We start from the raw sequence: 23227 nt of genomic DNA on the forward strand, positions 1-23227 counted from the left end.
TTGCTCTTCTGGCAGATAGTCACCAACAATTTACTTTTATTTGGATTTGTAGATATCACAGTTGCGTGTTATTTGCCTCAAAAATCAATGAAAATTGATCTAGCTGTCTACCTCTTTCCCGCATCCTTCTTATAAGCCTCTATATGTACCGTGATGCTATCTTGCTCACAAGACTTAACACACCATGTGAAATAGTCACTAAAAAACTATGACAAAATTTGCACGGTGTTTCAAGGCTTGGAGCACGAGAGGGCCGGAGCGCTAGATATGTTCTGTAGGCCTATCATTCTGTAACGCCGAATCTTAAAACATACACACAAAAAATCAACAAACCAACTTTCAATGTCGTTGCCGCCTCGCTTTTTTTACCCCTGGCACCGACCATTCCATAGCCACCACAGCCCTAGCCCTTCACTAGTTGTCACCCGACTCTGCCTAGTCGTGCCACCCTCGCCTACTTCCGCCGCCATTCGTTGCCGTCGTTGTTCGGCCGCTTGTGCCACCCTGCGCCACCTCCTGCATCACATCACCGCCGCTGCTAGGTCACATGCTGTCGCAAACGCTCGTCACTGTCAACGTTCGCCGCTTGCCATCACCCTCCACTCGGCTCGAGACATCGCTCGCCATTCAGCTGCCCAGCCATCGACGCCACCGTCGGTCACTAGAGCCGCTAGCCGCCGCTGTTTTCGTGCAGAGAGGAAAAAGAAACCAAGAGCAGGAGCTGTAGAAGAAAGGGAAGAAAGAGAAAGGAAGAGATGAGAAAAGAAAAGAGGAAAGGAAAGGAAAGGAAAGGAAAGAAAAGAAAAATAAAAAAGGAAAGAAAAAGAAAAAAAGAAAAGGGAAAAGAAAGGAAAGAGAAAGAAACGCTAGATCAAATTGGACGGTTGATTTTGTGTACCCAGATGTGTAATGGGAAGTGGATCGGCTAGCAATAAAAGTAAACTAAAAACTAGGATTAATGGATGACAATTGTGGTCTAATTAGAGAGAGAGCTTTCACCTAAAGTCAGAAAACCAAAGGTGTAGGAACTCTTCTGTGGATGCTCCAGATGCATTATTTTGCGGTTATTGATTAAGCAAAATAAAAGTTATGGCTCGAGCAGTAAGTAACTTAGAGCATTGGTCCAGTTTATGAGAAACGATAGAATAAGGATTTCGGGATATGGATAGTGAAATGATCGATGACGTCATAAGAGGAAGGGTGAATTAGGATATTTAAATATCTATCTAGCTCCAAAAATATCATAAGATAAACTTATATCAATTTCTATCTAAATATGCTCTATATTTATCTAGTGTATCTATTCTACCACTCAAAAGATTCGTAACCTATAGCTAATCCTAGCAAACTACTCTATGAAAGTAAATACACAAAGATAGATTGCAAGAATGTAAATGTGGAAGTATAAAGACAGTAGAGAAAGCAAACATGACACAAGAGATTTTTATCCCATGGTATCGATGGTATAAATATCATCCCTAGTTCACGTTAGAGCTCCACTAAGAATATGTCTCGATCGTCAAGACTCTTTCGGGCATAACTCTTGAGTCATCAAGTCACAAAGACAAGATCTCAACCTAGATGAGCCACTAAGCAATCAGGTAAGGTCTCACTACTAGCCTCTCTCCCGGTCACTTGTCGTCATCTTCATATCGGAGCTTGAGCCACCAAGGCAAGGGTCTCTGTGTCACCATACACGTGTCTTGCCGCCGCTACACACCAAGTCAGAGGGTCAACAAGCTTGAACAACTCCAGCTCAAGGTGGCAACGAGTTATCAAGACTCTAAGGCACTGGCGTACTACCCGGTATAAGTTAGGATCACTCATTTATCCACTCTCTAGGCAACAATCACCTAGCAACACTCTCTCTATACCTATAAGCACAAATCACTCACTAATCTTATGCTTAATTGCCTTGGATGATCACTTTAAGTACTTTGGTGGCTTGAATCTCTTCTCAAGTGTCTCTGTGTTTCTCTAGACTCCAGCACATTCAAATGGTCGAGTGGGTGGGTATTTATAGCCTTAAACCCACCAACTAGCTATTTTCCTAATGTCTCAAAAAATTTGTTAACACCGGATAATCCGTGACAATAGTAGTACTAACACCGGGTCATCTGATGAGTACAATCTCAGAAATTAGCTGTTGAAACCCCACTCAAAGCCTCTATGAACACCGGATCATCCGACATAACCTTCAAACCATCACCGAACTATACGATGAGTTATCTTGAGCTAATCGAGCCACTTCATTCTTCTATGCACAAAATACTCCGGTGTACACACATATATCATCGAACCATCCTGTCAGTTAATCTTCAGTTTTCAACATTTAAATCTTTCTCTGCATAAAATGACCCAGCGCAATACTCCAGTGAGTACATCTCCAATCACCGAACCTTCCAGTGAGTTGATCTTCAACTGTCTTCTTCTAGAAATGCTTTGGTGTGTACTGATTCATTGAGCACCGGATCATCCGGTGAGGTTACCCTCACCCTCTGTCAGAAATGCTCCGGTGTGTTCACCAGTTTATCATCAGACCTTCTGGTGAGTGTAACTTCCTTGAACTTTGCTGATAGAAATGCTCCGGTGTGCATTCAGGTCTAACATCGGACTATCCAGTGATGTCTTTCTCTTTTGCTGAAAATACTCTGGTGAGTATATCCTTCAATACACCAGTTTATCCAGTGAGAACAAATCTCTTGTGACTTCTTCGATTTAACCAAACTTTCTACCAGCTGCGGTGACTTTTTCATATATTTTATCCATGAGATCTACTAAAGCATATACTTGACAAACTGTTAGTCGTAATGACTATATTATCATTAATTACCAAAATCATAATCATAGCTTAATAGGGCTATTTTCGCTACAATCTTCCCATTTTTGGTGATTGATGAAAACATAACCAAAGCAAATGACAAATAATAAATGATCGGATGCATGTTCTTATCACTTAGTCCCCCTTTTGTTGTAAAGAGCACAAAACCTTACCACATTACTTGAATGCATGTTCTTACCACTTAGTCCCCCTTTTGTTGTGGCTCCACTTTTCTTTATTGCTACTATTTCCTTTGATCGACCCATGCAAGAGATTCTTCATTACATGATTTTGATACCAAATTTAGATGAGTCTCCCTTTGTCAACTTTGATATCTTGCTTGTTCTTCACTCGACATGTATCTTACTTTGGATGTCAAACTTCTCCCCTTTTGTCAACAATCTCAAAAAGGGTTACAAACACATGTTAAACTCGAGGAAGAGCGTTAATGCACATGAGAGAGAGCTTCATAAATCATAATTCAATGAAATGATACCAATTGAAAAGATATATTTATTGTAAGAGTAGGAGACATTGATATCATTTGAAAAAGACAATCAAGGATCATAATTCATGAAACACATAATATGATTTAAACTCCCCCTATATATGCATACATATGACAAAAGAGAGATATATGCACAACTAGACAATTATGTTAAGATTGAAGTTTAAGCCATATTATGTATGAAAGTAGTTTAATTGAACAAATAAATTGATAATGATATCAATTGAAGCCTTTAAGCATTACATACTTTCGAAGACGTGTTGATTGCTCCATGAGACTATAAAAGATACATCTTGCAACACATGTTAGTCTCAAAATCATAACCTATATAATATGCTCCCCTAAATGTGTGCATACAAATGTTGAAAACTTGTGAGAGATATGTACTTATTTTCTTTTATAACAATGAGAATTTATCCTATAGATTGTATCATGACACATAAAAAATATCAATTGTAAAACTAGTGACATGAAAGAAACCTACAACTAATAAGCAATGTAGGCTGCTCATAATAAAAAGATAAACACAAGCAACATACCATATGAAAAGAATCTACACTAGGCATTGCAATAAATTAAATTGAGAGCATGCAATCCTAGACAATGAGAGTTAATTCATTAATATAGAGGATTTAACATCTAGTACATTTGCCTTGTTTACCTTTGGATGAGAATTTGGGTATATGATGATTATGATTTTCATTAATATACCCAAACTTGTACTTTTTTCTTAAATCCTCATGGCCGCCTCGGGCTTCAAGTCTTCTTTAGAATCCAAATCGATTGGGACCCCTTCATATTGGTGATGACTTTCTTGGGCACCCAAATAGGTTGGTTCAACCCTCGTTCCTTTCTCCAAACCATGTGTGCAACTATTTTGTCATTTTCTTCTTCTTGAGCTTGTAGTTGTTACTTTTGATCTTGGTCTTGTAGTTGAACTTAGTGTAGATATTGGAGGTCTTGTTAGAGATGTTCGTCATCTTCTTCTTCTCTTTAGTCTTCTTCTTGACTTGCTTGCATTGAAAGGACATGTGGCCTTCTTGATAGCACTTAAAGTATACCACGGTGGACTCCTCTGCAAGCTTTTTTACCATGATAGCATGGTTATCTTGAGAAGGTTAGATATGGTTTTTGTCCTTTAATCTTTCTAAGTTCTTCTTTAGTTTCTCCACTTCTTGCTTGAACTCATCATTCTCTTATGCAATGAGTTTATGAGATGATTCTACAATAACATTCTCAATGCATGTCTCATTGCAAATAGGTGAGCTAGATAAATCGATTAAATCATCATAAGAAGTAGAAGCATCTACCTTAGCCTTGAAATTAAAGAGAGAGATAGATTACTTCAAAGGGATCTTAGTTTAAGATTAAATGCACTCAAATTTAGGTTGATCTCTAATTGCCTTCTTTTGGAAATGCTTCGGTGTGTACTGCTTTATTAAGCACCGGATCATCCAGTGAGGCTATCCTCATCCTCTGTCAAAAATACTCTGGCGTGTTCACCGATTCATCATCGGACCTTCCGGTGAGTGTAACTTCCTTAAACTCTATTGACAGAAATACTCTGATGTGCACTCAGGTCTAACACCGGACTATATGGTGAAGTCTTTCTCTTGTGCTGAAAATACTCCAGTGAGTATATCCTTTAGTATACCAGACTATCTGGTGAGAATAAATCTCTTAGGAATTCTCTAATTTAGCCAAACTTTGTCCCGGCTATGGTTGCTTCTTTATCTATTGAATATATAAGATCTACTAAAGTATATACTTGACAAACATGTTAGTCCCAATAACTATATTACCATTAATCACTAAAATCACAATCATGATTTAATAGGGCAATTTTTGCTACAGGATAGAGAGCGTAGCTCAGGCACCCGATGTATAGTTAATATATTCTTCAGGTTTAGAAAGTGTCGGTGCTAAAGATGTTAAGTCGGATCCTAACCATGGTTAAGGAAAGTACATGGCGAGCCCATGTTATGGCATGATTTGCTCTTTGAATGTTTTATCGATCCATTTTAATTGTGTTTTCAATATTCGTATCTTCTTGTGTTCACGAGATTTAAGTTCATGGTTATGTTCATTTTAAATATCAAGTTTTGAATTATTTTTTTACATTTCATTCAAGTGTCGGTGATACTAGATGTGTAATTTAGTTCTTATGTTTAGGATCATGTGAGTGAGTGATGGCCCTGCTCACTTAGCTTTACTGATAAATGCAAAGTGTCCGTTTTAAACGAAAGCTATCATTTCACTGTTGTTTTTAAGAAAAGAAAAACTTTATTATTTTTTGTTCTTCATTAAATGGGGGGGGGGGGTGTTGTTCTTCCGGGTTTTAAATTATACTTGCTGAGTATTTTTACTCGCTCTTTTATTTCATTTGGTTTTTAGGTACATAACTATCGCAACATGTTCGGAAAGGGATGTAATATCACGTGGCAACATGTGTCAACACCCATATGTCAATATATAGTGTTTCAACAATGTTTTAGCTACTTTGGCTAGTTAAATGATTTGGTTTTGTTTTTTTTTTCATCTTACCAGATCATAATCTTAGATGGTGATGTTTACATTCTGTTTATAAAAATCATACATGTGAATTTCGTATGTTTTATTTGTTTGAAAAAATGGCAGATACAGAAAAAACCCTATCAAAATGTGTCATCAAACTTTTAGTTTAGTTAAAAGTAGGTATTAGGTAGTAAACTTTAGTTATATAGATACTTGGGGCGTTACACATTAGCCCCTCACCCTCCTTACAACTCGGACACACCTCCGGTCACCTTGACTATGACCTCCTTATGTGGCTGATACCATTCTCTGATGCGAGTAACAGCACCAAGTGCGGCATTTGCCTCCACTTTAATTTGCCAAGCCGCCATCTTAAACCGTTTTACGGCAAATTCGAATAATAATCCTAACCCTGAGCCCTAGCTCGTGACTGGATGGAGTATGAATTTCGAAGAGGATCGGAATGTGAGAAATATGACAGTCCTTGCGTAAATACATCAAACATGTTCTTTTTTCTACTATGCATGGTGTCGGTTAAAATTGTTTTTTACAGAGATGCCCAAATTAAACAGATTTTTGTTTTACATGGTTGAAGCTAACTCAAGACCAAGCAAGTCTTCTGCTTCGTCATGTCGGTGACACAGGACTTCACCTACACTTTTTTCAATATTCAGCAGGTGCTCTGTTTGACATAACTAGGTCAATCCCATGACAAAGAAATCACCAAATGATCTGCTAAATCCTTTTCGTTTTTTGGGAAATTTTTGTTTTACTTGGCCACTCACGAAGCGCATCCTTTTTGCCAATTGTTCTTTTCCACTTTGTGCGCCATCATGGACAATTACAACGGACCAAGAAAGCACGATGCGAAGACTGAAGTTTTGGCAAGTTTCAAGGCGAAGCTATATACTGCTGACATAGAAAAACGAGAAAGAAATGTTGCATTCAGCCGTACCTACTCATTACTAACTAACTTTGCAGTACGATCATCTTGGGATGACCGACTCAGTTGCTCACCATGTTTTGATCTTGAGCTTTCAATATTATATTAGAATAAGACCAACTGTTTCACTTTCGGAATGAAAATCTTGTTGTGAAAGGATTTTCGTTCCCTTCAATGTTTCAACGGTTTTTTTTCACGGTTTCTGTCACGAATGGATTCTAAGGTTATTTCCTCCAGGACGGGATTCTCTCTTCTTTTCCTTCGCGATTTCCCTCGAAGAAAAGCTGTTAAAGATGAGAGAAAATAAAGAGAATGAAAATAGAAAAGGGAACGAAATAAAGGAAATATAGTTAGAGATAATCTTATATCCGCTACTTTTGACACTACTTTTGACCTCAATTGTGAATTTGCCATTATAAAAACGCGAACTGCAAGTTTGAGATTGGAACCCAACTTATTCCCTCCCGTTTGCCACTACTTCCTCATCCCATTAAGAATAGTTACATTGAGGGTGCAAAAATAATTGACCAAATTAAAAAGAAAATTCACAGTGACATAGAAAGACAATATTGCCCATTCCTATATGTATCCTCCGAAACTGCCCGTGCATCCACCCAACGACCGCAGTGGCAGGGGCGCCAATGACTTGTTACATCCGAGAGGAGCAACAGTCGGTTGAGATTTGGAGCGTGATGGGGGGGGGGGGGTGAGTCAAGCATGAGGAGCTAGAGGTGCAACGACTAGGAAGCGAGTTCGACGGTGTCAGGAGGACTTGCAGGCAGTTGAGCGAGCAAGTAGCAGCCGATGAGCTTGAGATGTGCGATGCCAGCATGAGCAAAGCTACTTGGAAGGGAGAGAGTGCGGATGCACCCACGAAAAAAACAAAAATCATAGTTAAACCTTAGAAATTTTACCCTTAACGTACCCTTTTCAACTCAAACTCCTGCACCCACTTAGTCCAATCTTATGAGCTACACCCCCTCCATTTCGCTCTAGCTTCGCCACTGGATGGCGACGAGTGAGTTCAAAAGCTGCCCATGAACTGCCACACACTACTCCCTGCTAAGGCTTTAATGCATGTGGAATCTTGGAGTTGGATTGATTTCTTTTGTTTGTACCAAACATCAGTTTGCTTGGATGGATTTATTGTGACTTATTATTTGAATGGTACCGAAGCTCAACTCCAAATCTTTCTTCCTCTCTATCGATTTGTTGCGGATTTCATTACTGCTTGGATTGATTTTGGGGCACAACTGTACCTACTAGCTCCAATGGTGCCTCGTCGTCAACCATGGCCACTTCGTCCGTTAGTCCAGTGACGCACCGCCTTTTGTGGGCTCGAGGAGGGGAGAAAGAGATGGGCATACACATCATGTGAACCGTGTTTGGTGAGTCTGTTATTTGGATGGCATATTTGATGTATCACGAGCTGTTCGGTGGCAAATATGCATTTTGTCTTCTTTAATGGCAAATATGCAAAATGTGGAGGCAAACCAATGGGAAAAATGCAAATGCCCCAAAATATTATGCCAGCTGCTTTTGTATAAAAGGATGTCATAAACCGGGTTTGCGGGTTGTAAGCTAGTAGTGCGTGTGATCAGTAGTCCGTGATGTTTCGAAACATCTTACCGTGTAAAATTGTGAAATGTTGCCACCAATAGCAGTATTTTGCGGTCCAGCACAAAAAGTGGTAAATAAATGAATTTTCCTTGTGCCCTATTCAAAACTTAAATAAAGGAGAGTCGGTTGGAACGCAGGAATTCGACGGGAATTCCAAATCTGACAGAATTGATGAAATCTTTTGTGTACAGGACCTAAGGACAGGACGACAATGCCACAGTGCTACTATTTAATTAAAGAGCATCTATTCAAAATCCTAACTCCAAGACGATCAAAACAAAGCTCCAAAATTACAACGCTCCCAGCAATCAATCCTCGGCGACCGCGACTTGATCACTTACCCTGCCACGTACGGCCCACACGTGCTCTGCTCCCTGCCTGCCTAACGGTCACCCAAGGGTTTAAACGGCGGCTCGTGTGCTCCGACCCTCCCGCTCACAGCTTCGTGCTACAACCAGGCTCGGCTCGGCGGTGGGGACTTCCGCGCGACGAAAGCGAGAGGGGCCCACGTCGCAGTGGGGTCCTGCCGGCGCGTCTTCGGGAGGCCTGCTGCCGCCACGAGGTAAAGAAAAGATAGAGGGGGCGGGGACGCGGGCCCACGATGTCAGTGGTAGTGGCGCGGAGGGTTCTCGTTCTCTGCGCGATTTCAGTGACGCGGGCCCACGATTTCAATTTTTTATAATTCTTTTTTCATTTACGGTGAAAAGACCGAAATTCGTAAAATTTTAGTTATTTTTCATTCTTGCATGTTAGTGAAAGAAAGTTTCAAAATTAAATATTTGGATCCCTCCAAAATTCATGAATTTTCACTAAAATTTTAACGATATTTTAATCCGTGTAGGTGGTAGTGTGTTGTGACTGAGGACTGAGGAACCGAGCGAGCCACAGGAATCAAACGCCTGATTAAAGGAAAACAAATGGCAGATCCGGATGCCTGCAAATGGATTTCACTATCTTTTCCGAACTTTGATTTTGTATAGTATTAGTAACTTGATTATGGATGCCAAAAGTCTAGTAAATTTGGCAAGTACTTGTCAAAACATGTTGAACGTATAGATTTTGCAAGAATTTCTTGGGAATTCATCTGCCAGTCCAAGTGTCCAACACAGGTTCAAACATGCTTTTGAGGATAGAAGTGTCATATTCTATGCATCTTCTTTGTAGATCATAATATTAGGCTTAGGAATGGGGCGGATCAGGACCGAGTGTAGCAAGAATGTATCCGATCCGAAACAAAAAAAAAAACAACCCACCTCCGAAACATCTAACAAATGAAAAATCTCCCTTGATCCTGAACCTGGCAGAGACCTGAAACCCGACAGGACCCCGCGGGGCGGCGCGCTACGGCGGGAGCAGTGGCGGATGATCACGGCACACGCCGACGCGGCGCGACGAGCTGCAGCAGAGGGAGCGGCGACGACATGGCTCTGACCGCCGAGGCGGGAGCTGCTACAGGCATGGCAAAGGGAGCAGCAGAGGGAGTTGTGACGGGTGCGAACAGGACGCAGGAGGGGCTGTGGGCGTGGTGGAGGGAGCGGCGGCGAGAGCAACGGTGGCACGGCTTCGATCGCTGAGGCGGATCGGCTGCTGGTGTAATGGAGGTAGCAGAGCGACGGAGGGAGCTGCAATGGGCGCACGCAGGTGGAGGGAGCGGCAGGCGGGCGAGCAGCTGGCCTGTTGTGGCCTGCGGTGTGGGTGGCCTGAGCTGCTGACCTAGCTTTTCAGAGCCCGTGGGCACCCACGGGCGAATATGCGCCCCTACCCACGATCCAAACCCAAATCGGGCCCCCAACCCGAGACACCCGTGAGGCAAAATTTGCTCTCAATCCTATCCCCACCAAGTATAAAACTATGAAGACTCGATCCGATCCACCTCATTGCCAGCCCTCCATAATAGGGTGCAATACTAAGCATCTTTCAGTGAGCTACACGACCCTTGCTTGAACCTTGATCGCTTGTCAGTTTCCATGGCTTTTGCGTCCTCACATAAACTAGCAGTGTGCTACAAGCCTATGACCATAATGTTGTTTCCTACGAATGATTTGTTTTTTTAGCAAGCATCATGCATAAAAGTGCACCGGTCGCCGTCCATTTTGTTCTCAATTTCCGGCGTTAGGTGCCACTTATGGGGTCCATTTCCTCCAAAACTTGGAGCATGTCGTATGAAACGTACACAAGGTCCCAAATTGTTGCGCCAACAAAATCATGAATATAAGTGGGAATTAATTGATACTTTGATGCAAAAGGCCAACGAGTACCACGGCAAGATTCTATTAATTTCGCAAGATGTACTTACCAAAATCCATTTTATTTATTGTGGTCATACCCAAAATTAAGACCATTTCTCAGTTTCGGGAATATAATCTGGTTTTATTTGAGACTAATAAAAAAAGTAAATTTCATAGAACTACAGATAATTTGATAAAATTATCGTAAAACTACAGATTTAAATAATAGTTTTTATAAAACTATAGATCTTTAGCAAAATTATCGAAAACAACAGATTTAAACAATAATTTTACAAAACTACAAATTTAGTATCGATTTTATTGCAAAACTACATATTCTAGAGCAGTTGTTCACAATCCCGTTACCATACCGATCGGACCTCGTTTGCAGTCTCACAGCAGCTGACAACTCATGAAACAGACTGTCCGGAAGCTCATGAAACTACATATACTATGGCAAAATGATCATAAATCGCAAAATTACAGATTTAAACAACAGTTTCACAAAACTATAAATTTAGCGTCGATTTTATCGTAAAACCATAGATTCTATCGTATACATGGACGAATGGACCCCGCTTGCAATCACATGAACTCTTATACGATCTGTTTCATGAGTTAGCAGCTACTATGAGATTGCAAACAAGGCTCGGTCGTCATAGTAACGGGGCTTGAAATAACTCCTTTAGAATATGTAGTTTTGCGATAAAATCGGCGCTAGATCCGTAGTTTTGTGAAATTGTTGCTTAAATCTGTAATTTTACGATAATTTTATCAAAATATCTATAGTTTAAGATAAAATTGATACTAAACCTGTAGTTTTATAAAATCATTATTTAAATTTATAGTTTTACGATAATTTTATTAATATATATATATATATATATATAGTTTTACGAAATTTACTCATTAAAAAAACAGCCGGTTAGCCTACTTAGTATCTAACACAATAACGTACCTTGCACTGTAATGCACTATTTGCAGCATTTGTGAATAAGCAATATGATGAGTCAGGAACGTAGTGATCAATGATACGTTAAGGATTATGCGCGTGTCTCTGCGTGGATACCTGAGGAATGCGACGTTAAACAACTCGACGCATTCATATCATCATATGGCCAAAGCTTTCGCACTTCAAATTCCAGCAGTTTGCTTCACCTCAGTAAGTGGTGGTCCAAAAGTGGTCACCTGGTCACTCGCTCATACGGTGGTCCGTCGATCGATGGGCTTCTTTCTGTTCTGTTTCTAGGCAACGACGGACACCGTATCATCGGATGCGACCCCTGCATCTCAGCGTCGCTCCAGAAACAGAGCTGTCTGTCCGGTACGGGACACCGGCGGGGAGCCTGGTCGGGCCGCCGTTTTCCGCAAAGCCGTTGCCCGTCGGCACAACACACGTACGGTTGCGTGCATCGGAGAAAAAGGCTTGCATCGTGTGTGCGTCTACCGATCCACGGTGGTTCAAGTGCCAAGCATCGTTGCAAGCAAGCGCGAGCAACAGCCAACCACCAGCACCAGCTTAGCTAAAGCAAGGCCACCCAAATGGTAGAGACGGCCAGTGGATCTCCTAGCGCCAGGAAACTATTGGGAAGTTAGTTCGACGACCGGCCGGCCGGCCGGCCGGAGTGGCATTCGGTCCGTCGACCTCAGCACCGAGCGCGCGCCGTCCAAAGGCATTCGGGCTTCAATTCCCCATGATTGCGGAGGCTTGAGCCGGGCGTTTCGGTTGTTGCAGATGATTCGCGATAAGCAACGGCGCTGTCACTGTCGCATCGCTAAAGGGGTTAACGGATCGGGAGGTTGGTGGGTCGCGAGCGACGCGATCGGCTTCTGTCTCTCGGTTACTTGCAACATCATCAGCGTTGCTTGCTAACAAAACCAAGCGCCTGAAACGTCGATGACCTACGTCGTGCTACTAATGGCTTTACGCACAACTGCATGCTAGCTATCGCACCAGTTGCACCTTCACATCAGAAACGAAGAAGATTGACGCTGTACCTGTACAGCCTAAGGGCGTGGTTTTCGATCTTCTCTGCATCACTGCATCGCCCTCGCTGCTAAATCTAAAGCTCAAAACAAAAGAAATTCCTGATGGAACATAACATTTGAAACCGTGTACAGTTGCACAGCTGTGTTCTTTGTCTAGAACCTTTAGCTAGCGAGGTCACAATTCTTACAGGAGTCACGAAACAGAGAAAGCAGATCAATTGCCAATTTGCCACACTGGAAGCGTCAAAAAGCCTACGTCCATGCTTGCAGCTAGTCCTAGTTGTAATCCAGTGTCGGGAAGAGGGAGAGAATCATGCAGCGTGGAAGAACAGAGTCGAGAGGACGCCTGCTTGCCTGCCTGTACAATCATCACCCACCCGCTTTAATCGAGTTGAATCGGATTGAATAATGACCACGCTTACTTCGCAACATTCCAGAATAGAAAACTGTTCAATGGATCCGCTCACCACTTTAATCAGGCATTCTCCTTCTTCCCCTTGTGACTTGTGATTGCTCTGATGCTATTGCCATCTACCCCTTTCCCTGTAGGCCAACTTGCATGGCGAGCAAATAGGATACTGTGATCTGCTGTGCTGAAGAAAGACATGGTCCTGTCGATTCGTGGTTGTTGTGAGACGAAAGGCCAAAGGATCAGTGGGTGTTCTGGCGCCAATCCCACTACGCATATTTCCTACTGCCAGAAACCAGCTGTATGATTGTATCCAAGCTTGTTGCTACTCGGGTGATTTTTAGCTTGTTGCAGGAAATTTGAGTGCTCATAGATTCTCATTTGTTCACAATTTTGTTTTCTGTGGAGTGATCTATTACACACCGCATGGCAATTGTACTCAACTTTGTTGTTCCCCATATTTTCCTAAAGAAAAAGAAACTGAAAAACAAAATGGAAAGGAAAGAAGAGATGATCCAAAGGTGCTTCCTTTTCGCTGTGTGTGGAGCTGGCTGCCGCTCAGAAGCACGACGCAGGGCTCAAACAACACTCAAAAGAAACATATGCCAATATCTTTGCTCGCTTTCTCATGTCCAGCCTGATGAGCGGCTCCGCCTTCTGCCCAGCTGACCCATGGAACATTTCTGCCTGCACCGCAATCAAGATGGCCAGGTAGGCGTTGGGCCTTTGAGTCCATCATGTCTCACACCGTAAAGGAGAAGGCGATGGTGGCAGCAGCTTGGAATGAGATTATCCAATTGCAATGCAAAGGCCGGACAACTCAGGTCACGGCAAAAGCGACTCCAAAGACACAGCGATGTGCTGTCGCCAAGTGAGATTTTACTACGCTTTTTTCGATAATAGAAGCTTCTACGTACTAGTTTAGGGGAACTGTTTCATGCCACGAGTAAGAAAACGGCTTGATACCAGACTGGTTCTGCCGACACGGTAATCCGTAATCCTGCATGTAAGAAGCTAGCTTTGCCATTGTTTCAGCACCCTGTCATGTACTGGCTGGGCTGGCCCCAGGCTGGCGTCCCTAGCTGGTTGGACACCGGGTACAAAAGGCCATGAGACAGAGAGGCTCATCATCGAAGAACAAGAAAGAACAGAACCGGACTGAACTGATTCCTTCCTTCTCGGCACATTCTTTTTCCTCGGCTCCTATCCTACTCGTGGCTTCTCTTCCTTGATCCTGGTTTTGCTGATATCTCTGTGCTTCTCTCTACCTCATGCTGAATCCGTTTGGTATACTGAACCTGATTTAGGGCAAAATACTCATCTGAGTTATGGCGATCGAGTGTCATCTGTTAGGTCTAATACATTAAAATCACAAAGGATCCAATAGCCTAATGAACATGAACATCTAATCGTATTATGAAATCATGTGATCAAGGACACTTACCTTCAGCAGCGGGCTGCTAAAACTATTCAAAAGTTCGGTTCTATAGATTCACGAACTGCTCATCTCCTATTACAATCGCTTACACCAGAAACAAACAAGTACAAGCATCTAAGAACAGTACACTAAACAGAAACAAAACGTTATGAAAAGCTTACTAACGGATAGTACTCGCTTCTATGATCGTGTAGGTGCAAAAATAGCTTAAAACGGAGCTCGTATAAAAAAAGTTCTGAGGTTTTAAGTTACATGGGCTTTTCTGAAAAAGAACAAGAGTTAATTTGTAAAAATAGAAAGTTCCAAGGACTTATTTGCAAATAAATAAAACTTCGAGTGGCTAAAAGTAAAATAACAGGGGCTGAAGGGGGCTTTTTTTGAAACCCAAAAAGTCTAGGGACCTAATTACAAAATTACCTATTTAAAAGAATTAATAGATTAATTTTAATTTATAAAACCTAATTATGACATCAGCACGCTAACGTGGCTGCTGAATGGCTCGGCTCAGCTGATGTGGACCGACACGTAGAAGGCACGTGACGCTGATGTGGACTATGAGTTCTAATTGGGATTATGTGACACGCGGTGGCTTTCTAGTGGTTCACGAAGGGGTATGGCTGGATCTAATCATGGTCGTTCATCTACGATTGGACGGTGGGGGGCTACCTTGGATCCGGCTCAGGACATTAACGACGATAAGGTCGGGAGGACGGTGGACGATCGAAGAAGGATGGTGACGATCGGGGAACTCTAGCAAGCGACGGAAGACAATCTTCAGGCGTCAGGGAGTCTGTTTGATAGGCATGTCGGTGTCGGAGCGCAGCGGAGTGACCTAGCGACGGTGAGCTTCAACGGCATAGCTTCGGCGACATCTAAAGCTTCATGCGGTGGCCAGGCTTCAACGGGAAACGATGGGAGACGATGAGGTGTGGACGGGGAAAGTGGGCATGGGCTTGAATGGCATCGGGGTTGTGCGGAGAGCTCGACAACGGTGGGGGTGCTCAGCAGAGTTCGATAGCAGCCCGAAAGCTCGTGGGTGGATGAAATCCAGTGGGATTTGAGGGTGTGGGTGCGGTGAGGTAAAAGGAGGCTCGGTCAGGGGTTCGATTTGGATTTTATAGACAGGGGGAGCGGTGGAGAGAGATTGAGGATGATGGCGGCCCCGTGTGTCAGAGAGAGAATGGAGAGAGTGAGAGAAACAGGTGTCACATGGAGGCGTGTGTTGTCGGTGTAGGATCATTGTCGATGTCAACGTAGATAGTTGATGTCGTTGGGGTGGCCGACAATGGTGATGGCCTTCGACTTGCAGTAGCACATCTAATGATTGGATTAAGGTAGTGATGTTTCTCAGGCCACACCTTAGGTACCCGACTCCCTTCTCTACTTATAGTGTTGTGCAATCAGGACCAAAACAATTGGGTGTAGCGTTAGGCGCACTCCGGATCAACATGCATGGGTGGGTGGTTAGTCCCCTAAAGACTCAATCATTTTGACCAGCCGAGATCACCATACCAGCATTCTTCCACTTGATCGAATGGCTGACATTATAAGATCCACACTTAATAAAATAGCACACCAAGATACAATGTTACAATAGTCAATAAGACACTACTAAAATATCAACATCTATAGTATACTACTTTATCTTGATACTTATACTCATTTGAGCGATGGTTTATGCACTTATTGTCTTTTAGTGCAGTTTGTTTGCATTTGTCATTATGTGCATATTACAAGGTGAAAACAAACTTTATAGTTCCAGAATCAAAATTTGAGATCTCACTTTTTCCCAGTACTATAGGCTTCCATTATTTTTACGACGACAATATTTTAAGACAAGCCTTTAGTTAGAGAATCAATAAGCTTGAACTTGATACTTAATACTTATAGTCTGAATCATCAAAGCATTAAATTTAATATAGGCTGAACATGAATAATTCGATTCTAGGTCTATATTTCACAATGTCATGTGTTTGGCAGCACCACTTGACATGGTGTTACTCGAAACAAAATTCCGAGATAGAATCTTAACCCAAAAGAAAGTTTCATTATTTTTAAACCACAACATCCTAATATGGATTTCTCATTTCCCAATAGCTTTATAACATATCACAAATCAGTTTGCGTCATTAATGATGCCTTAAGAGGTTGGTTAGAGTCATTCTACAACATGACTCCTCCCACAAAGGTGAAGAATTGACTTGACGTGGATTTCTTAATATTAACACACCTTGCATAATTGGTGTCTGAATAATCCATAACTTTCTGGTTATTATACTTCTTATATGTAAGCATGTAATCATTAGCACCCTGCATATAACACAGAGCTATCTTTAGAAGTTTTACAATGGTCCAGTCCTAGATCAATATCTACCAAGTATCCTGGTTATCAACATTAATGAGGACGTATACAAACTTAAGTATACATAATATTCACGACAGCGGTAGTGTAAGAAAAACTTTTATCTCTCTCAATAATCGGAGTAAACTCCCTTAACATTGGACCTATCTTGATGATTCTTAATATTTAAAACATGAGAGGCACCACCAAGACAATCTTAATACCCAGAAGAGAAAAAAAATCTTTGAGTCTTAAACATTAATATTCCTATTGCTGATAGTCAACAAGATATCATCTATATAAACAGCTAAGAGGTTAAACTTACTCCCACTGATCATAATATGGTCTTAATGTTAAAACTTAAAGTATCTTTATGTGAGGCTCACATTATCCAGAATCAACCAGAGGAAAAACTTTTGGAGACGAATGATTGCTAATCTTTTGGACTTTCGGTATTGGAACATAAGCCCGGTTATCCTCAAGTGTAGTTTTCCTTGCGTCAGAGCTTCCACTAGAATCGACATTTCTTTAAACTTAGTGGTATAGCTTTGACAATAATAATAGCATCTTTTAATCTGGATGGAAGCTTGTCGATCCCATGCATATAAGTATCTTAAGCTCGACGGTTGGTATTTTCCTAAAACATAAGATGTTGGTATTAATTTGCTAGGATACCGACTAAATTTATGCATAGTTATCTTTAATACTTCTGTAAGGTATGCATAAGTATGTGAGTTCATCAAAGGTTGAGACAATAATGTCATTTTACTTAAAGAAAATATACTAAATAAATTTAGTCATGGGGTATGTCACACATAATCAATATTTCTTTTCTTAGTGAGATGTTTCATTCTCCCAATCGAAATGTGGCATAAGTATCAATGCCACAATTTTGATTAACTCTCATAAATATTTGACTTTAAGTGAAGTTAATAGAGTTAACAACTTATTTAATGTTCCCTAAATAATTCATAAGAGTGTAACGTAGAGAAACACAAGGAAATTACTTCTCATAATAAAGACATAAATTACATTATTAGGATGGAGGATGAAAATATAATTTAGTACTGATGAAAAACTTCTAGTAGCCTCAATATTAGTCTCCTATCCATTTTCTAAGACTTCGCTTAAAAACTTTGATGTTCTTAAGGTAATGTTGATAGCATAAACATAGTCTTTTATCTTAGTATCTCGCCAATCTTTCTTTATGAATGTACATATTTATGGGAACAATTATAGTTCACTTCTCATTATGTGTTATGATCCTCTTAGAAAGGAATGATGTAATAAAGTGAATTAGAAAGTCTTCAATAATTCTTCATGTCCTAGCTCATTAACCTTTGAGCACTCTTATGATTAGTATATTGGTAAAAACTTTTTGTAGAGCTTCATAATGCTTTTCCATTATTGCCAGATAATCATAATTTAATCGGAGGATTTCTCCCTCATATCATCATGTTCGTCAGGCTCATCGACCTTGCCACGCTCTACAGCGTCTTGGATGCCTTATCATCATGCAGCAACAGCGACACCGCGGCGTCAGCCAAACTCGCGGAGGGCTACACCGTTGAGCCACCCATTGACTTGCATGTTTTCCTCGGCATGCTCACCCGCCTGGACATGTATGAGCGATGCACACTCATGTGGCTCGCATACTCCCTCCAGCCGCCACCCATCTGCGCGGTCGTTGATGTCCGCTTCATATTCTGCAATCTCGACAAGGAGGATTTCGTGCTAGTAGCGCTCGAGCCATCGCCCCACGGTGCCATCGTCGTGCTCAATTGCACGGAGAACATGGATGTCGGCAAGACCGCGCTCGTCGATATGCTACGGGCCAAGGTGCGGCATGACAGGTACCACGTCATGGGGTACATCGTGTCGTGGGACATCACGGAACCATTCAACACCAATGTCACCATGGATTCCAAGTGGGATGACGTGCAGCAATGGCTCATCGACATGTCCAGCGGCTGCGTTGACGGGATCCACGGTGGCAAGATCAAGCCTGGGAACTCCAAACGATAACGACTGACACCTCCTTAGCTCATCCTCGAAGCATTGTAGTGGATACTGCAGTAGTGTGTATAATGCGCTGGAGTACAGCATGTTGGCCCTCGTCGATTCGGATGTCCCATGGGATCCTGGTGGTGCGACGGTGGCGGCTTGGGGGCAAGCCGCATTTTAGGGGATGGGAATGTCATGTACTAGTTGGGCTAGCCTCATGCTGGTGTCCCTAGTTGGCTGAACACCAGGTACGAAAGGCCATCAGACAGAGAGGCTCATCATCGAAGAACAAGAAAGAACAAAACCAGACTGAACCGGCTCTTCTTCCTCCTCGACACCTTCTTCTTCCTCGGCTACCTCGGCTCCTATCCTCCTCTTGGCTTCTCTTCCCTAATTCCAGTTTTGCTAATATCTCTGTGCTTCTCTCTACCTCATGTTGAATCCGTCTGGTGTACTGAACCTGATTTGGGGCAAAGTACTCATCTAAGTTGTGGTTATTGAGTGCCATCGAGTCAGATTGCTTGTTGATCAATCGAGGTCTGTGAGACACCCAAATTTTTTCTCCTGCGATCCCAGCCGTTGGCCACTCCATCAAGAATTACCAAAACATCATGGAGAGCATCTGGATCCCTAGAGTCACGAAGGAAGGAGTCAATGTCTGAGCTTGCAGCTGCATGTGTTTTTGCTAAGGGGAGTGGCTCACTACTACAAATAAGATGTTCCATGACGAATTTGCTATGACAATTGTGAATTTCGGTATTAATTATTATCATTTTGCGACGAAAATCCAGCCATCGTCATAGACTAGATTGGGACCAGAATTCATTAGCTCTTTGTGACTATCCCAAAAATTTCGTCACAAAATATTGTTATAAATCATCATAGATAGTCCCACCCCGAAGGTAGACATGGGAGAATAAAAATCTATGACGAAATATATATATTCCGTGACAAATATATCACATTTATTGTTTCGCGTTTTTATGACGATATTTATTTCGTCATGGTGTGCAAACAGTAGAAAATCTGTGACGAAAAAATTTTGGCCACCAAAATTTTCTAACTTTCCCACTGTGATTTAACTCTCTCTCTCTCTCTCTCTCTCCTCTCTCTCTCTCTCTCTCTCTCTCTCTCTCTCTCTCTCTCTCTCTCTCTCTCTCTCTCTCTCTCTCTCTCTCTCTCTCTCTCTCTCTCTCTCTCCTGTCCCTTATAGATCCTTCTTCCCAATCAAGCACCCAGCTAAGGGAGATGGCTGCCGCTTGGCTCCTTCCACGCTGCCAAGAGGAGGTGCAGCACCACTGAATGGGAGGGACGCTGACCCCGATGCCTGGGTCTTTCCATGCCACCTTAGGTGAAGCTCCGTGCCCCATCCGCCGAAGCACGCGAGCCCCAGATCAAGAGTCGTTCCCCTTCCCCTCCGCCGTTAGGTGTGAGCCCACCGCTGGTTGAGCAAGCCTGCAACGAGGTGAAGAACCAAAGTCTGCGACAGATATTGTTTCTGAAGTCCTCACTTGGTTCAGTGAAACAAGTAAGTTTTTGGAGAATGTTGGGATTCAGCCCAGCCATAAGAAAACTTCACAAAGTACAGCTGCTAAGCGCATACAAGAGCTTGAAGAAGAACTTTGATTGTGGAAAGAAGGCGCAGGAAAAAGTTGAGACTCAGCAGCATGAGTTGGATGTATTGAAGACGCAAGTGGAAGAAGGGAAGAAAGAAGCAGAAGAGATGGATCTGTGGAAGAAACAAAAAGAAGCAATTCCTCAGCTTCTCTTGAGCCAATCATAGGTTTAATGAAGTCGATGCTGTGGAAGCCAACTGCCTTGAAGTCGAAGGTGTGGATATTTTGCTGAATTGATAGTCTGAGAGATGATATTTTGCTGACTTGATAGTCTGGGAGATGGGTATACTCTATTTTGTAGGTGTGATGCTTCATGAAAACTTATGCCTTTTGCGTGAGAGTGCTGTGCTCTTCTATTATAGTAGGATATTTTTATGATTTCAGTGGTTGATCATCTCCAACAGTTTTTTTAGTTCTAGAATCTCTTCACGATGAGATTTCATTCCCTTCAGCGCTCCAACAGTTTCTCTTCACGGTTGCCGTTATGAAAGGATTTCCAAGGTCATTCCTTCCAGGACGGAATTCTATCTCCTATCCCTTCGCGATTCTCCTCGAAAGAAAGCTGTTGAAGATAAGAGAAAATAAAGGGAATGAGAACGAAAAAAGAAATTAGGAAGGAAACGAAATGAAAAGAATAGAGTTGGAGATGATCTTAGAATGGTGATTCGTGCTACCAGTGCAGTTGTAAGGGTGGTTATTTGTGACATGTTGTTATGTATCGTTTGTGACATGCTTATTGGTCCATTTCGTCAGTGACAAAAAAATCGTCATAAAATCTACCCATGTAATGACGATTTGTTCGTCATAGATTAACATACAATTTATGACGAATCTGTTCGTCACGGAGTACATTGTACCACGCACATACTATGACGCTAGAAATATGTCAAAAAAGGTGTTCCATGACGAATTTTGGTTCTTCCATGATGATTTTCAGTCATCATAGAACATCAAAACTCCAGTAGTGTAAAAATCTAGCTGAGTTCATGTATTCGGAAAGTGCAAATGATTGACAGTTAAAGTTTCTCCTTTTCATTTCTTTAGAGGAAATAATATTTTCATAAAACTATAAACATTTAGACATAAACTAAGATCATGCATGAATGCTGTGAATGTCCATACTAATGCATCTTTCGTTAGATAAGTAATCCACCATAATCATTGCGGGAGCTGTGTGCCTCGCTTTTCTGGTCTGCTGATAGGGTCTATGCATCCCAAAAGCAGGGGAAAGAAATGAAAATGCAGTGCAAAGTGTTCTTCGATAGATTACTTCACTGATTGCAGCAAGTTATGATGAACAGTGTTATCTTAATCTAGTGGCAATCAAAACATGACCATGCCACCGAATCATGGAGAGCTTAGTGTAAGGATCAGTGGACGACGCCATCATTGCGCAGGATAGAGGAGATGATTTCCAGGTAACTGTGAAGTCTGAAGGCAAGGCTTCCCAATCAGTTGGTATTTCTCACGGACATGATTTTGCGAGATATGACGCTGATTTTTGTTTTTTACAGGCTTACAGCTTCCAAGAGTTACCTGCTTGGCATGGTGTTGGTCTTTTCTTTTTTCTTTTTTTTTAGAGGCTGGTGTTGGTTTGTTGGAGGAGCAATCATGCTGTGGTCGGTGGATCAGATGTGCAGCTATATATTTCCATACTGCGGGTGGTACAGATCCTGAACAAAGCTATCATTGGAGCGACTGAAGCGAAGGTTATTAATATTTTTTAATATATTGAAGAATACATAACAGTTTGAAAAAATTATATGGGTAAACTATATCGTCCGTTCAACACAAGAACATGACCGTTTAAAAAAATTGTATGCGGAGACTATCGTCACCTATTCAATAGGTAGGATCTTGTTTTAAATTATATGTGTAGACTATCGTTACCTGTTCAACGGGCGAGAATAAGTTCTCGCCGCGAAAACAAGATCTCGCCTGATGAACAAGCGAGAACTTATGGGATCTGGTGCTTAGTGTATTAAATAACTTAAAGAAATAAAATTCATGTTCGTTCAGTGGGTGAGAACTTAGTCTTGTTCATTAAATGGACGAGACATTCATCTTGCTCGATGAATGGGCGATATGACAATTGTTTTCGGCCGCTCAGTATAATTACTTTTTTCGGCCGCTCAATATAATTTTTTTAAATATAATTTTTGTATATGGCAATTTAAAAAATATTACACATTTATTCGGTAAAAAATGCTAGTTGTGTAAATAGTTATCCAAATGGTATTAGAGAGTGCTTCATTCTATTCTTAATTTTGGTTCAATGTCATTTTATTGACATTTCTTATTTAGTTGATGTAAAGGTGTGTAATTAATTTTTTTAGTGAAGTATTCGTGGGAGGGTGTAAAATATAAATTTTCAAATAATAGTAGTTGTGAAACATAATTATCGTAAAACCCGGATGGAGGTTACATATATTAATGAACATTACATGAGACGTAGGGTTTTCCTTCGTAGCGCAAAACCCTAATTATATAGAAATGGCGATAATAAATATTGGTATGCACGGTACACCTAAAGAGTAACCTAATAGTATGCCGCTGCTAAACTAAAATGTTTTGAGAATAAAAATAAGCCGAGTTACAATAGATACTTTCTACTGAGTGCACCTAGGATACTTGCACTTTCGTAAGACATCAGGGCCGTACACCTTGGCGCGATGGACCCTCTCTCGCTTTCCCTCTCTACTTCGTCTGCCTCAGCTACGGTGCGCTCCTTCGTTGCCTTCCTCATGTGCTCCTCCTCTTGACGCTTGAGCCGTAGTTCCTCCTGCTATCAATATC

This window comes from Phragmites australis, chromosome 3 (genome assembly GCF_958298935.1).
Source record: "Phragmites australis chromosome 3, lpPhrAust1.1, whole genome shotgun sequence".
Taxonomy (NCBI): Eukaryota; Viridiplantae; Streptophyta; class Magnoliopsida; order Poales; family Poaceae; genus Phragmites; species Phragmites australis.